General features: G+C 36.0%; 1 protein-coding gene across 1 annotated transcript in view; it reads right to left on the minus strand.

Annotated features, from left to right (window-relative positions):
* Rims2 (regulating synaptic membrane exocytosis 2) overlaps window positions 1-15,272 on the minus strand; it is a 408,447-nt gene that overhangs the window by 281,701 nt on the left and 111,474 nt on the right. The gene's annotated exons all lie outside the window — the stretch shown is intronic.

Here is a 15,272-nt window from a genome sequence, read left to right on the forward strand (position 1 = left end):
CATCTCCTGCCTCTTTGCATCTCTATCTGCTACTAATACCCGATAAAAGCGCCACTCTGGTTGGCATTTAGCTGAGTGCATCCCATCTCAAAGTGATAAACACACAAAAAGGACTCCTGCACTCCTCCCTTGTAGGACCGAGATTTATACTTCAGATCCCTCTCCTACCCCATCTCTCTCCCAAGCCCTCCGTTAGTGTGAAAAGATTCCACCAGGTCTCACAGCAAAGGTAGCAGCAATTTTGTCTTCCTTATAGAAAACCCTGACAGAGGTAGTGGGTGCCAGTTACTAGCAGGACTTTTGTTTAATTAGGGGTATTGAATACTTTTTTTTTTTACTCATTAAGTTTCAGTCGCTCAATTTCAAGACAAGAGGAAAAGATCCACTACATATCCTAGGACAGTTACTTGCTGTCTCATCACCCCAAGCTATCCTTTACCACATTTATTGAGGTTTATTTGATCCCAGAAATTTCTACAAACCACACTAATCTATTTCAATGGTATATTTATTATAAAGAACCGTTAAGACATATCAATGTATAAATAACAAAAAATACCTTCCTAGAATGTTTCTATTTCCCTGCTTTATAAAATACATGAATCAGACTAAAAAACTAAGATCCCCTCATGTTCTCCCCTTCTGATCCTATAACACTGCATATTATAATCTCCACTACGATCACGTAACACTGCACATGGCAGTGTAAAGTTTTTCCTGCATTACCCAGCTAAAAGAAATAAACCATACAAACTTCAGATAAGTAGGCTCTGAGTTAGATGAGCTCAACTCATCTCTGTGTTAAATTCCCCTTCCTGCAATTTAAATCTCCTAGTTTTACATAATAATCAAATGCCTTTCTGTGTACTGACATTAAAACAGAGTCTAATTTAAGGGGCATTTCCCATCATGACTGGATAGAAGTACCTGGTATCCAGTGATTATTATAAAAACGAGTGTCAAATTTTATAGCTCTACAATATAACCTGAAGAAAGTTGGCTAGTTGACATTAATAGTTGATAAACATAGTAACGGCCACAAGAATTTTTACTTCTTCAAGGTTTTTTTTAACTTTCTATTATGCAATAGGGCTTTGGCAATTTTTTTAAGGTACTGTGATTTAAACTCAGGCTCTTCACAATGAGCCAAAATTACCCTTAATGTTAAAAGCTGAAATCACAAAATATGTATCAATAAAATTTATTAAAAGTATACCCAGTAATTTATAAATTCCATTTCACTCCCAGGGCCTTCACACTGAGCTGCATCCCCAGACCTTTTTTATTTTGAGACGGGGTCTCCCTAAATTGCTACTTGAACTTTCAATCCTCCTGCCTCAGCCTCTTCATGTGCCTGGCATCAATAAATTTTTTAATCCTTCATGCCTATCTTAATTTTCTACTAACTACAAAGCTAATGCCAGACATAACCAATCTTAAAATGTGAATAAAATATTTTCACTACGTCCCCACGTTTTCTGAGGATAAATTTTAAAAGGTGGCACACCCCTAACCAGGACAGTATCTCATATTGGCTTTGTCTATAATGTGCAAAAGTTTCTGAAGCTCATCTCTAAAAACTAATCTAATAATGTTAAGATTACATCTGGCTGAAAGCCCCCCAAAATCTATCAAGCAGTGATTTAAACAAGAGGGGTCATTACTGTCTGTATGAGAAGTCATCCCAGGGCTGGGCAGCACTTAGTGAAGCCGGCGAGGCCCAGCCTCTAGTGCCCTGTGCTGTGGCTCTGGTCTTGGGCGGCTGCACTCGGACTCTCCCTACGTGCACCAAGGGGAGACAAGCTTGCGCTTTGCAGCCTGTGTGGTAGAGAGGAAGCTACAGAAGACAAAGTAAGAAAGGATTTGTAATGAACACTTACTGGGATTCCATAGAATACCTGTGCATCTTGTGATCTACTGGTAATTATGTTGTTTTTCCAAATAAGTATAAATCCAGAAATATGAATTGATTAGAGTATAATAGTAATGATACAGAATATGAAATACAGCAATATTCTGACATGGGAAACTGATGATCAATAAATACTCTGAGATGAATATAAAGGTCAGAATATATAATTTCATATTAATACATATCTCAAACAAAAATGACCCAAAGAAAAATCATTATTTCACAACTCAAAAAAAAAAACTGATAAATCAAGACCTTTAAGATAGGCATAATATTAAATACTGAGAAAAATGTTCATTATAATACATATGAACAAATACTTGCTCAACACTGATGAGAAATAAAAATGAGAGCATGGTCGTATACAATTAAAGAATAATTTCTACAAATTACTAGTGTCTTGTCCATTTCAAAGTAGGAAAATGATTCAATAAAAAAGATATTTGAGGCACTCCCTGTATGATCATAGTCTCCATTAAATGCTGCATACATTTATAACCCTGAACTTATATATTAATAGCCCTTCACCTGCTTTCTGATCCATCAACTTTAGTAAGTCATAAATTTCCCTTGGGCAAAATTTTATACAATGGTACATACTCTCTTAGCTATTATCAAAATTTAAGAAGAAAGGCTGCAGATTTTGTGAGAAAAAAATTCAAAAGTTTAATGCAATGATACTGGGTATCTCTATCCATATATGAATGTTTAAACAAAAACAAGGCCTTAGAAAGCTTTCTAAAGAAACCTGAGTTATCTGTGCTATACCACTAGACTTAAAGATGCTAAATCAAACAAATTATTAATGAAAGTATTTAATTAATGTTTATTATAGCTAGTGCTAGATAAGCGTCACGTTATCATAAGTAGACTCAGTACTTTGGTTGTTTGAAAACATGGCTGCTTTCAGGTACACTTGGGTGAAATGTGAAAGGTCACTAAACTTTACTCTTTTCTTGTGCTTTTTCTTTAGCCCTTCTTTTCCATGTAAGGTTGTTCTTAATGAATCAATTATAACTGAAAAGCCACTTACTGAAGCAGATATAAACTCTTCTGAATAAAAATGCTTTGAAATGTCCTTCTACTACAAAAGTCACATATAAAACTCAATTATTTTCTAATGCATAGTAATAAGTTAAAACATAAGCAAAAATGCTTTGTAAACTGCAAATTTTCATTCCGGAAGTAATATAACCTATAGTCCACTCTCAAAATACAAATAAAAGAAAATCATTTTTAACTGCGCTCATTTTGCTGGAGATTAGGCTGGAGCAATGAGCTCCCAAGTCCCTGGAAGAGCACACTGCTGTTACACCAACCTTCCATTCTATCTCTCACCTGCTTCTGTCTTGGTTTGTTGGTACCGATTCCCTAAGGCAAAGCAGCCACTATGCAATGGGAAAAACAAGGTCCAGTAATGCTGGAAGATGTAGCCACAGTCTTCTCACTCTCTAAAATAATACTGTGAGAGAAACAATCATTAACACCCTATCCTGGAAGACAGGGGAGAATGGAGAAACAGCAGCAGCCTGGACAGAATAAGAAGGTACAACTGTCTCTGGGATTTGGTGGCGGTTTTTTTCCGATTCTTTCTGGTGCTGTCATTAAACAATTCATAGTTTTTAATCAAAGTGCTGTTATATTTTATGCTCTATATGTCTTTGTACTGCAAACAATAATAAACAAGAAAATGAAATCATAACATGTAAGGTCCCATCTTGCACATCTATAAATATAATATTTTTGGTTTTAATCCTCAACTTTTGAGTTTCCTGTATATGTGGCTGTACACACACACATTTACACACACATATACACACCCAAATGTATATAACCAGTGTGCATCTAGCAAATGCAAGAATAGTGAGATCAAACTATTTGCAAAACATAAAGAGAAGGAAAAGAACTCTTCATCTCATATTTCAACCTAACCTTGACTATGTATTTGACTTCTATTTTACATTATTTTTCTTAGATTATTTATTCTAGCCTTATTTTAGAGAATCGCCCCCACAATGTTAACATATTTTTCATATTTTATCAATATCACAAACATTTCATAATTATCAAAATTGTAGAGTAATTTATAATTACTAAAACATAAAAACCAAATCGCTTACAAATTTTATTAAAAATACATTAATATACCAACAAAAAAATTCATAACCATTTTTAAAATCAAGTCCTCTGGTTCTAAAAAATAGTTTTAAAACTGATATTTAGCTACATTTTTACTGTGACTAGGCACTTTTCAATTCCCTTTTGATCTTCCATATTATATAAAGAAGAAAAGGTTAGTGGATATTAAAAGTTATTCTTTAAATACCTTTGCCATTATGCCTGATGTAAACACATAACACAAAACTAACAGAAAATAATATACAATGTAAACTACAAGAGAATTTTGAAATTAACTTTCCAAGACTCTAACAAATGAACAAACAGCTAGGATCTTCCTTAATATTTACCTAAAAGTTACCAAAAGCTTTCCCTACTCATACATTTAATATAGAAAAACATGTTTAATGCCCCTTTTAACAAGAATTAGTTGTCACAGTAGTAGATACCGGATAAAATTATATATGTATAGAATCCCAAGCATATTTTCAGATGAAGATTATGCACAACAGACCAGATCGATCATTCACATTAAAAATATATGACTTACCTACTAAACCCCAAGTTTATTTCTTAGCTTTCTTCCCGAGAGCCATTAGTTGGAAATAAGCGTACATGGTAGAAATAGAAAGTTACAGGCACGCACAAAGAACAGGCAGCCACAAAAGATAAGATCAGAACTAGGACGACTCCAGTCTCTTCATCTTCAACCAAAAACCAGAGCATCTGGTCTTTGGCATTCATTGGAGAACTAAACAGGTACCTGGGAGCTATGTTGGAAGATGATCCTTCCCCAAGACAGGCTTCTGAGTCCTGTGTAACAGGACTCCAAATAGAACACACACCAGAGGAAACCTACTGAGCTGCCAATGCATAGGAACTCTGAGTATAATGAAGTGAGAACTTTCTTTGACTATTTATTATCAATACCAGCTATGTATTACATTTTAAAATTAAATACCCAGGCTATACAAATATTTTTGTTCTATAAATAGAAATTATAGATAGAAATCATGGATATTTTTCCATTTGTATACTATATTTTCATTTGTGATTTAATAATTACTAATTATTATGAGTGTTATCTTCAACTGTAAAAAAACAATTTCTGCAGTGAAAGAAAAAAATGAACAAAAAGGAAAAGTGCTAATACTTTGCTAGAGAAGATATTGGCAAATTCCCCCAAATTAAAACACTTTTATCTTTTATCATGGCATTCACTCAATAACTGTCTTTTTCTACATACATTTTCTTTAACAAAGTTTTTGTAAACATACATATTGAAATGTTTTTTTCACAACAATTTTCCTCACCAACTACTCTATGGAAATACACTTATTCCTCCCTGTCTAGACAGAACAGTTAATGTTTACAATACAGTACATCCCTGAAAACTGTAATAGTTCCTAAATCTCCTCATTCCAAGAAGATGTACGTAAGAGTTGTTCTCCATGTGCTAGACACTGTTGGTCCCCTTCCCAGATCCCCTTTCCAGGCTAATGAATTCTCCCCAGCGACTAAGAGTTGGCTGCTGTGACAAACACTTTCCCCTGACCAGCAACCTCAACTAAAAGGAGTCACCACAGCGCAAAGTGGCACTGCCATTCCCTCCCCAGCAGGCAAGCTAACTGCCTGCTAATACAGGGAGACCAAAGTTTACAAAGTCTCCTCCTTACCTCACAGGAGGAGAGTCTGCTTTGTAACTTGCACTCCAAAGCTAACCTTCCAAAATGCACAGCTCCCCACACATAGCCAGACTCAGCTAAGACTGAGAAGGTGCTTCCTCAGCTCTTTCCCCTTCCCCAGGACCTCCCTGAAGATTATTCCTGAAGAATATTCCTTCAATAATTCATGCACACAAAATTCCCTGTCTCGGGTGCCATTTCTAACGAACCTAACCTTAAGCACACTCTAGAAGAGACTCTATAAGAAGGAAATGCTGGAGGTGGATCACTCGCTAGCCAACTAGAAGTGAGTACCTATTATTGTTTTAAGTGGAGTGTCCATGGCCAATGACCTGCAGTGGTGATTCAATTGATAATATTTTTACTTGTAGTAAGTTAGATTGTGTGTAGAAAGGAATACTCTGGATCATGCAATCACTCTTATCTTTTGAGAGATATAGGAGAAATGATAATTTCTTAAGACAAACTGGATGGCAGGTGCTGAACACTAGGTCGATATATTAAAGATAAAAAATGAATACTAACGTGCAAATTCTCATTCATACAGGAAAGTCCTAACTTCCAGGACCTTAGCATGTGACTACAGTTGGGGACAGAACCTTTAAAGAGGTGATTCATTCGAATGAGACCATTAGGGCACCAGGTCCTATTCCACTTGACCAGTGTCCCCACAGGAATAGGAACTCTAGACACATCGACTCTGGTGAGAGAGGTACATGAAAGAAGGACCATGTGAGGCCACGACAAGAAGGCGTCATCCGAGAGCTGAAAAAGAAAGAAGACTTGCACCTGCTAATGCTTGGATCTTGGACTTCTAGCCTCCAAAACTCTGAGGAATAAATTTCTGTGGCTTAAGCCTTCCGATTACTATAGATGAGTAAATTTTTTAAAAGTTTTAAAACTTATGACAACCCATGAAATTACAGCACAGCATGTTACTGGAAAACTGAAATCCCTAGTCTCAGTGAAGAATACAGGACTTTGGAATAGCAGGAGGGAGGACCTGGAACTGTCCGGAGCCAGGTGTATGTGTGTCAGTCTGTTAGGGCCACCATAACAGATCACCATGAACTGCATGGCTTAAACCACAGAAATTTGCTTCTCAGAGTTTTGGAGACGAGAAGCCCAAGATTCAGGTCTTAGCAGGTGCAACTTCTTCTTCCTACTTCAGCTTCCAGATACCAATGATGAAAAAACAATGCTATGTGTGAATAGCAGAAATATAATCAGTTTAGGCCCTTGGGAGAGAAAGTTGGCAATAACAGCAATTTGTCAAGAGTTGACATATCTTAACTTAGTAGTTAGATGTCAAGACTCTCACAGTGAACACTGGAGCAGAAGAAAAAGTGCAATTAATAATAGAGAATAGTAATTAATAATCAACAGTGGTTCATTAAATAATAATAAAGATAGACTGTTTATTTCATATTTACTATTGCAAGGCCACATCCTAAATGTGTTACATACTTTTGCTCATTTAAAATTCACTGTCACATTTATTTTTTAGTTGCATTTAAAATGAGAAACCCAAACCATTTGCTAATTAGTATTCTGGTGTAGTTTTAAAAATTATTTTTGTAAGGACAAAGAGCACATTTCTGCTATTTTGTCACCTAACATGGATGAAGGAAGCCAAATGCATCACCCTAGTGTCAAATCACTGAAAGTAGAATGGAAGTCAACAGAAAACCAGGATTTGTGCAAATTTTATGAACCCACATCAAGTGAGGTTAAGCCCTATGCTTTCATGTATCCTAAGCTCATGCATATGTGGTTATGTTTTGTTTCTTGTTCACTTCACTTACAGTTGTGCTAGAAGAAATGTTTGTATCACATAAGTATATGGTATAAAGTTATTTCTGGTGGCAGTCCTCAATGTCTATAGATGTGCGATCAAGTGTAACCACAAACAGAGCCAAACAAATTTAGTGGGAGCAGTTTGAGCATGTTATACAGATGCTAAGAGACTCCTCAAAAATCAGAGCCATCTACAAGATTTTACAGAGAAAGCTATCCAGCCCACCGGGTTAACAAGGCTCTCCTGCATTTTTGTACCTGGAGGTAGATTAGACAGACTACCAGAAGGCTATGAAAACTGAAAACCTTACTATGTATGATTCACCTTCTTGAATCTTGTTGACTTACATCAAGTCTAGATTTTCAATGTTGAACAATAAAGATCCAATAAGAGAGACAATTCATGACATGAAATCATGTTCATGGGAGAAAGGAGAACTTTCTCTTTTGAGCCACTTAAAAGAAGGCAACAATACCAAATGTGAATACAAATTTTAGAAATTTTGGATTTATTATTTATTATTCCTCAAGATAAAAGTGAAAAAAAGAATCAATACATAAAGGGAGGGAGAGATTATAACTAATTAATTGGAAATAAATAAAATCATTCCCATACAGAAGCATTAATGACCTAGATAAGCTCAGAGAACCTAAATGTGATTACCACAAAAAACAGGGGTATTCTCCAGCAACACCAGCAACCTGGAGACTTTATCCACAAATGTTAACCTGTTTTTAAATGTGTTCTCCAAATACTACTTCTACTATTATTCCCACTCCAAAACTTTTCATTCAGTGATGTGGAAATTTTAATACATTGCTTTGGTATTTTATAAAAAGAAAGCAAACTTCTGGTATGAGCAAATGCATTCAGGACTTATCTGTCCTATGACAAGGGCACTCACAGAAGCAGCTCTGGTTTAAACTGCCCAACTCTTTCATCAAGGCTCTGCTCCTGAACAACTTCATTTTCATTGCGCCCAGTGAGTATTCAACTGCCACTCTCTAGAAAAGTAGTTGGACAACACTTCGTCATTATTTCTTAAGTGGAACATCCAAAAGTAATATGTCTGAGAGAAATTCCTATAGAAGTACAAGTGGAGGTACATACAAAACTGTCTGTAGCAGCAGTTTCACGAGAGCAAAACTGTGAACACAATAGAAATGCCCATCACTGGAGCAGGACTGAAAGCTGTTACAGAGCGATCCTCTGAAACATTATGCAGCAGTTAAAATAAATGAACTGGCACAATCCGTAACAATATGGACACAGTAAGAAAGTGGCAAAAACAGAACCATACATTTTAATAAAGATAAAACAATACTGCTTTTTAGCAATACATACATAAAAATCTACATAAGAAAAGGAATTACAAACTACAGGTTCAACATGATTGTTGTGACCAACCAGAAGAGTCAAAGAAATATAAATGAGATAAACAGAAGATTCGATGTAAATTATTGCTCATTCGGGGTTAGTATGCTTGTGAATGTTTATTACATTATAAAATAATTAATAGTTTCTAAGTAGTAATACTAGGTTTGTCTTCTTGCCATGAACAACTATAAAACTGGTCCGCATACATGAAACAACCACTTTAAGGTACTGGATAAGTCACCACACAAGACTGACATTCTCAAGAAAGGAGTAAGCTCAGCAGTGCTCTCTGCCTGGAAACAGAATCCCAGTGGAACACAAGGAAGTCCAGGCAGAGAGCAACGGTCTGACTGAGCATAAGAGTCACAGTCTGGTGTTAAAAATGGAGCTCAGAATTCAGGCTTGCTGTAGCAGCTAGAATTTGTGATGCAGGGCACCAGACAAAGAGCGAAGAGAACAGCTCCAGAAATAGGCACAGGCAGGTTCCTGCACCCTAAGCAGTACACGTGTAGGCCCTGCACCTGCTGACGTCAGGCTGAGGGCTGAAGAGAAACTTCAAAATAGATTCACAGTGCCATGAAATTGATCAAACAGGCTTGGAGAGAAATCTGTGAATATTCCTGGGATTCCACTGAGCCCATGTAACCGTCACGTGTTGTGGCAAAAACTATACCTGTAATGCTATATTCTGTCACAAAGGAAAATGTAACATCCAAAGCCTCTGATGAGATCAGAGTGCTCCCCAATTTAACTGCCTGACAAGAGAAATCAGCTTTCTTTAGCTGAAACACAAGGTAAAATAGAACACAAAGAAGGAAGAAAAGGAACGCATAGCCATGAGAACAAACAGTCGATAGCAACTATGAAAACATCCTAAAGATGACCAGAATGTTGCAATTAGCAGATAAGAACTTTAAAATAATTGCAGTGAATGTGCAAAAGAACTTAAGAGAAATGTGGCTGCAGTGGGGAAAGAGAAAGTAGAATTCAGGGCCAAGGATTTAGCTCAGTGCTGCTGCTGCCTGCCACACAAGCACAAGATCCCAAGTTCAATCCTAGGTATAAAAACAAACAAACAAACAACAACAAAAACAAAAACAAAGTAGAATTCAGGAGCTCAGTGGAAGCTTAAATAAAAAATAAATGACTATTTTAGCATTAAAATAAGCCATCATCAAAAGTACAACACATTACACTTATTATGTAATAGAATGGAATAAAATCAGAGGTATCCTCTCCTGTATCTTCTGCCTATCCAAGATATGTGCAACTTTGAGAAGTAATAGAATGGTAGACACTCAACACTGTTAGGCACTGGAAAGGTGTCCGGGCGTGGAAGACTGACAACTGTGTTCCCACAATCACATAATAAAGACAACAAAAGCTGCCTACTACAGAGTCCACCCATTGAGACCAATTTAGAAAACACATGATGCTGACGGGCTTGGGCCCCGGCCGACTTTCCCTTCTGCTATAGTGCTGAAGTCCAAATTACAATTTCTGGTAACTTTAGCTTACACGTACTAATTTCAGTCTCTATGCATTACATATCATCATACATATTATATAATAAGTAATATATACATATATAAGTATGTGGAATTATATGGGCAATGTCTCAAAAATTGTATTCTCTAAGTCTCTTTAGTAGCATATATGGAGGGAGAGTAATTTTATTAAATCCGAAATTTAGTAACACTGCAAAATATTTCATAGAAAATTCTAACCAAATAAGGGAAAAGAAAAAAAAACGTGAGAAAATGAAAAAATGGAAATAAAGTATTTGTAAATAGGGAAGGGAGGAGGGGGTGAAGGGAGGGCAGGGATACGGGGAAAAAATGAGACCCAAGACCTGTCATGTAAAGGTACGAGATCCCAATAATGGATGTAACTGTACTGTATACCTAAAATGTACCAATAAACTCAACGAGAAAAAAAAAAGAAAATTCTAATCAAAATAAACATTAACACTCAGATAGCTTTCAAATGAGCCATCCTGTTTCTATTAAAAATGAGTATACAGAAGTAGAACTTGCTAATTTTAAATTCACAATTTAAGATGGACTATACTTAACAAATATTAGTGCTCTATAAATATCAATATCAATTCTCATTAAATCTGATCATCTGCATTTATAGTGTATGGAGCCAAAAAGTGCTGACAAACATTCTTTTAAAACTGGATGAAACAGCTGCATGGGGTCAAGGTGTTTAGATTATTTGAAGTAGTACTTTATAGAATTGGGGTGACAAGGGAATTAATTTCGAGAAAAAAAGTGATAAACTTCTATACAGATAATTATTATTAATGACAAACTGTTTTCCTGCACACAAACGTTAGGAATCCAGGATTACAGATAATATTAGAATCTCATATTAGCCTCAGCCTCCAATTTATTTCTACCTTTGGTGCGTCTCTACTATATCTGATTCAAGTTTAAACTTTCCTTCTTCTACTGTTTGACAGACAACACTGTCTTGCCCCCACCCCTAAACTTTCCTATGTTGATCCACACGAATATGGAATCAGCTGTGATTACATTATTTTATTTGGTGGAAGGAGATTTTTATACATGTATTAAGATGATGAGTTGACTCTGAGTTGATCAAATGAAGGCTAAAGAGTGGAATCACATTTGAATTGCATGAACCCCTTAAAAGCTGAAAATGTTTTCTTGCTTGTAGAAGAAAGGGAAACAGGGAAGAGTCCATTCACGAGGACACATGTGCCATTGATGGCCTTGAAAATGAAGGGGACAATAGGCCAGTAATGAAGAGGCTCCGAGAGTAATCCCCACTGACAGGCAGCACAGAGAAAGAGATGTCAGTCCACTGCTGCAAAGGGCTGCTGCTGAGTCCTGCCAGCAATCTGGGGGAAGCCGGAAGTAGATTCTCCCCCGAGCTTCGGATGAGAGCCAAGGCTGGTCTACACTGCACTTCAGCCTCGGGAGACCTTCCACTGAGCCCGCTGGGGCTTCTGACCTACAGAACTGCAAGATAATAAACGGGTGTGTTTTTAGTTCACTAAAGTTGTGGAGATTTGTTATGCAACAACAGAAAATTAATGTATTGCCTTTTGGTTCTGGTTTTTCCAGTGCGAGGGAATGAACCCAGGGCTTTGTACATGCTAGGCAGGCACTCTATCAGTGAGCTACTTTCCCAGACCTTTTTTATTTTATTTTGATACAGGGTCTGGGCTGAATTTCCCAGACTGGCTTTGACATGCAATCCTCCTGCATCAGCCTCCTGAATATCTGGGACAAGAGGCTTGTGCCACCACATTCAGCTGTATGGTTTTATTAAATAATCTTTGTTACATTAACTAACATAAAAATAAGCAGAAAAAGGAGTTAAAAAGCTTGTGCTGCAGATGAAAAGTTCTATATTATACATGGACTGTATTATCAAACTACGCTATGGCTTTTCATTAAAACTGTTCGTTATTTATATATCTTGCAATGTCAATAAAGAATAAAGAATACAAATAAGCATTTCCCTAGTTGTGTGTGCTTCATGAGAAATATGGTAATACTCTTTTAAAGAACACACTGCTTCAAGTGTATTTTCATCATCAGATTTACATTTTGTGTAAATAGTTTTTATAACAAGCTGTTCAATTTCTCTAGAAAATGCAGTATGTCCTATTTTTACGATCACATTTCCTTTCAAGATTGCAATATAACTCAGAAAGACTCAAAAAACTAATATTCAGAAATATACTGTAAAAATACATTGTGGCCTCAGAAAATTTAGTACTTCAATAAAAATTGGCCATGATTACAAATAATTATATTTTCAACACAGTGTTTTAATATATTATTCTGTGGTTGACACTGTTGAAAAGTCAACTGATAACTCCCAAAACACAGTAGATTACGTCTTTCTCATCTTGCCTATAAAACGTTCCTGCAGAAAATGTCTTTGAAACAGTTCTTCATCCAATTAGAAGATGAAGGAATAAAATGGTTCCTATCTCTTCATTTTGTCTGACATTTTCTCTTATAATTAGGTCAGTCATATCACTTTTCTGCTTGATGCAAAAAAAGCCTCTGTACATTTCGCTCATATTTTACCATTTGCATCAGTCACATTAGAGTACAGATGGAGTAAAATAATAAAGAAAGAATATTTAAGGTTAAATATCCTTGATGTCATCTAATAATATGGTAATATTTAATTAGGACACAAGTTCCCCAATCAGCCCCTGGACAATAAGCTATGCGATATTTGGGAAAGCACAATAAATTATAAAAAAATAAAGTGCATATGTTATAAAGATATATATTAATATAAATTAATATGTAAAAAATAGATTCCTATTTGGTAGCTGACAAACAGCTCCCCACAAGCTAACCTTCCCACTGGTGAATATAAATTCAGGGCAAATATGAACAAACAATGATTTAGAGACACAAGAGAACAAAAAAAAAGAAAAAAGAAAAAGAAATTGGGAAACAAATGATTCATGGGAGAATATGAAATTGGTGTTTCCAATGTTTGTAATTTTTGTTATAAACACAGAGTCTTACTGGCCTGGAAAACCAGAGGGAGGAGTTTGGGCAAATAACAGAAGGGAAAGGAGGGAAATAACAAAAAGAAAGCTACACAAAGGAAAATTAAAATTTTGTGCGTAAAAAACACTGTCATCAGCCATAGAAAGACTTACAAAGGTCAGACAAAATTAAAATAGCATTTCAGTCACAGTAACCCCAGGAGAAACAGGGTGTGTAGCTAATCTTCAACCAAATCAACTTCCAAATATTTTAAATATCCAAATATTCAAAATATTTAAAATTACCTGATACATTAAGAAACAGGAAAACATCACCCATATTCAAAAGAAAAACACATTGATAGAGACTGAAATAACTTAGATGTTAAAAGTAGTAAAAAATAATTTTTAAAAGCAGCATAACAACTATGTTCAAAGAAATAAATGTTGGGTGGGGGTTTTAGCTCAGTGGTACCACCACCTGCCTCACAAGCACAAGGACCTGAGTTTGATCCCCGTACCAAAAACAAAAAAGAAAGAAATGTTATGATGCTCACAATGAAAGAAAACACAAGAAATTTTAACAGAATTAGTGACTATAAAAAAGAACCGGAGGCCAGGGATTTAGCTCAGTCATGTTAAGGTTCTGAGTTTGATCCCCAGTACCCCAAAAAATAAATAAGAACCAAACAAAAATATTTTGAACAAAAAATAAAGCATTTGAAATTTAAATTCATTAGATTTTCATCTGATTATGAAATAAAGAATACATAAAATTGAAAATTACACAATCTGAGAACAGAGAAAAATGTTGAAAATTAAAAGAATCTGTGGGTTAACTTATAAAAGATCTAAGAAATATATAACAGGAAAATCAGAAGATTAAAAAACAAGGACCCCCAAACAGAGTGTCAGAAAACTTTCCAATTAGATGAAAGACATAAATATATAGGTTTCAAAAGCACAGAAGACCCAAAGATAAAAATACATTAAAGATCACAAAAAACTACTACAAACAAAAGATAAGCATTTGAAAACAACCAGAGAAAATACATTAAGCCGAAAAGAACAACAATTTAACATGTCACTGTCTTCTGGTATGCAGCTATGTCATATACGTCTGTGAACTCCACACAAGAATGCAAACATCATATATCGCAAACATGTATGAGTCAAAAAAATAAAGTTGGGGGATGGAGATTTAGCTCAGTGGTTCCGCTGCCTGCCTCACAAGCACAAGGACCAGAGTTCGATCCTCAGTACCAAAAAAAATTTTTTAAACGACTGGAAAAAGGTGTGTAATGCAAACAGTATAAATAAATGGTAATAATAAATGGTTAAATAAGGTATGTTTGTAACGTAAAAATGGAAAAACAGAAGCCGTTTGCACTTTTACAACAAGAAAAGGAAGAAACAGAAGCGCTGTTTTCCTACTATCCTGAGCACCGCCAGCAGAGGGTGCACGCCGACGAGACAGGAGCAAGGCTTTGCTGCCCTTGTGAGCCTGAAACCAGAACTTGCAGTTTGGGGTTTTTTTATTCTACTTTGCTTTGTTGTGCACTATGTGAGCCAATGGACACCCTTTTTACTTAAACTATTTTGAGCTGGGTTTCCCATGTGAGCAAAAGATAAATACTGGTTGCTACTCTGCCAGAGCCTCCCTCTCTTAAACTGTAAAACAAGGATGATGTTACCACTACATTACAGGGGTTGAGGAGAAACAATGACAATTCATGTGAAAGGACAGTTGCCTCAATTATGATGGTTAATACCACAAAAAGAAAGAGCAAATGAGGCAAAACAAGCTGTGGAACTTTCCCCGAGCCCTCTGTACAGCGCAGGCTGGCTAGCTGCGCAAGGGCTCAGTGCCTGGGATCCAAAGGGCCTGAC

The sequence above is a fragment of the Fukomys damarensis genome, unplaced genomic scaffold (assembly GCF_012274545.1).
Source record: "Fukomys damarensis isolate Sample0158 unplaced genomic scaffold, DMR_v1.0_HiC HiC_scaffold_5, whole genome shotgun sequence".
Lineage (NCBI taxonomy): Eukaryota > Metazoa > Chordata > Mammalia > Rodentia > Bathyergidae > Fukomys > Fukomys damarensis.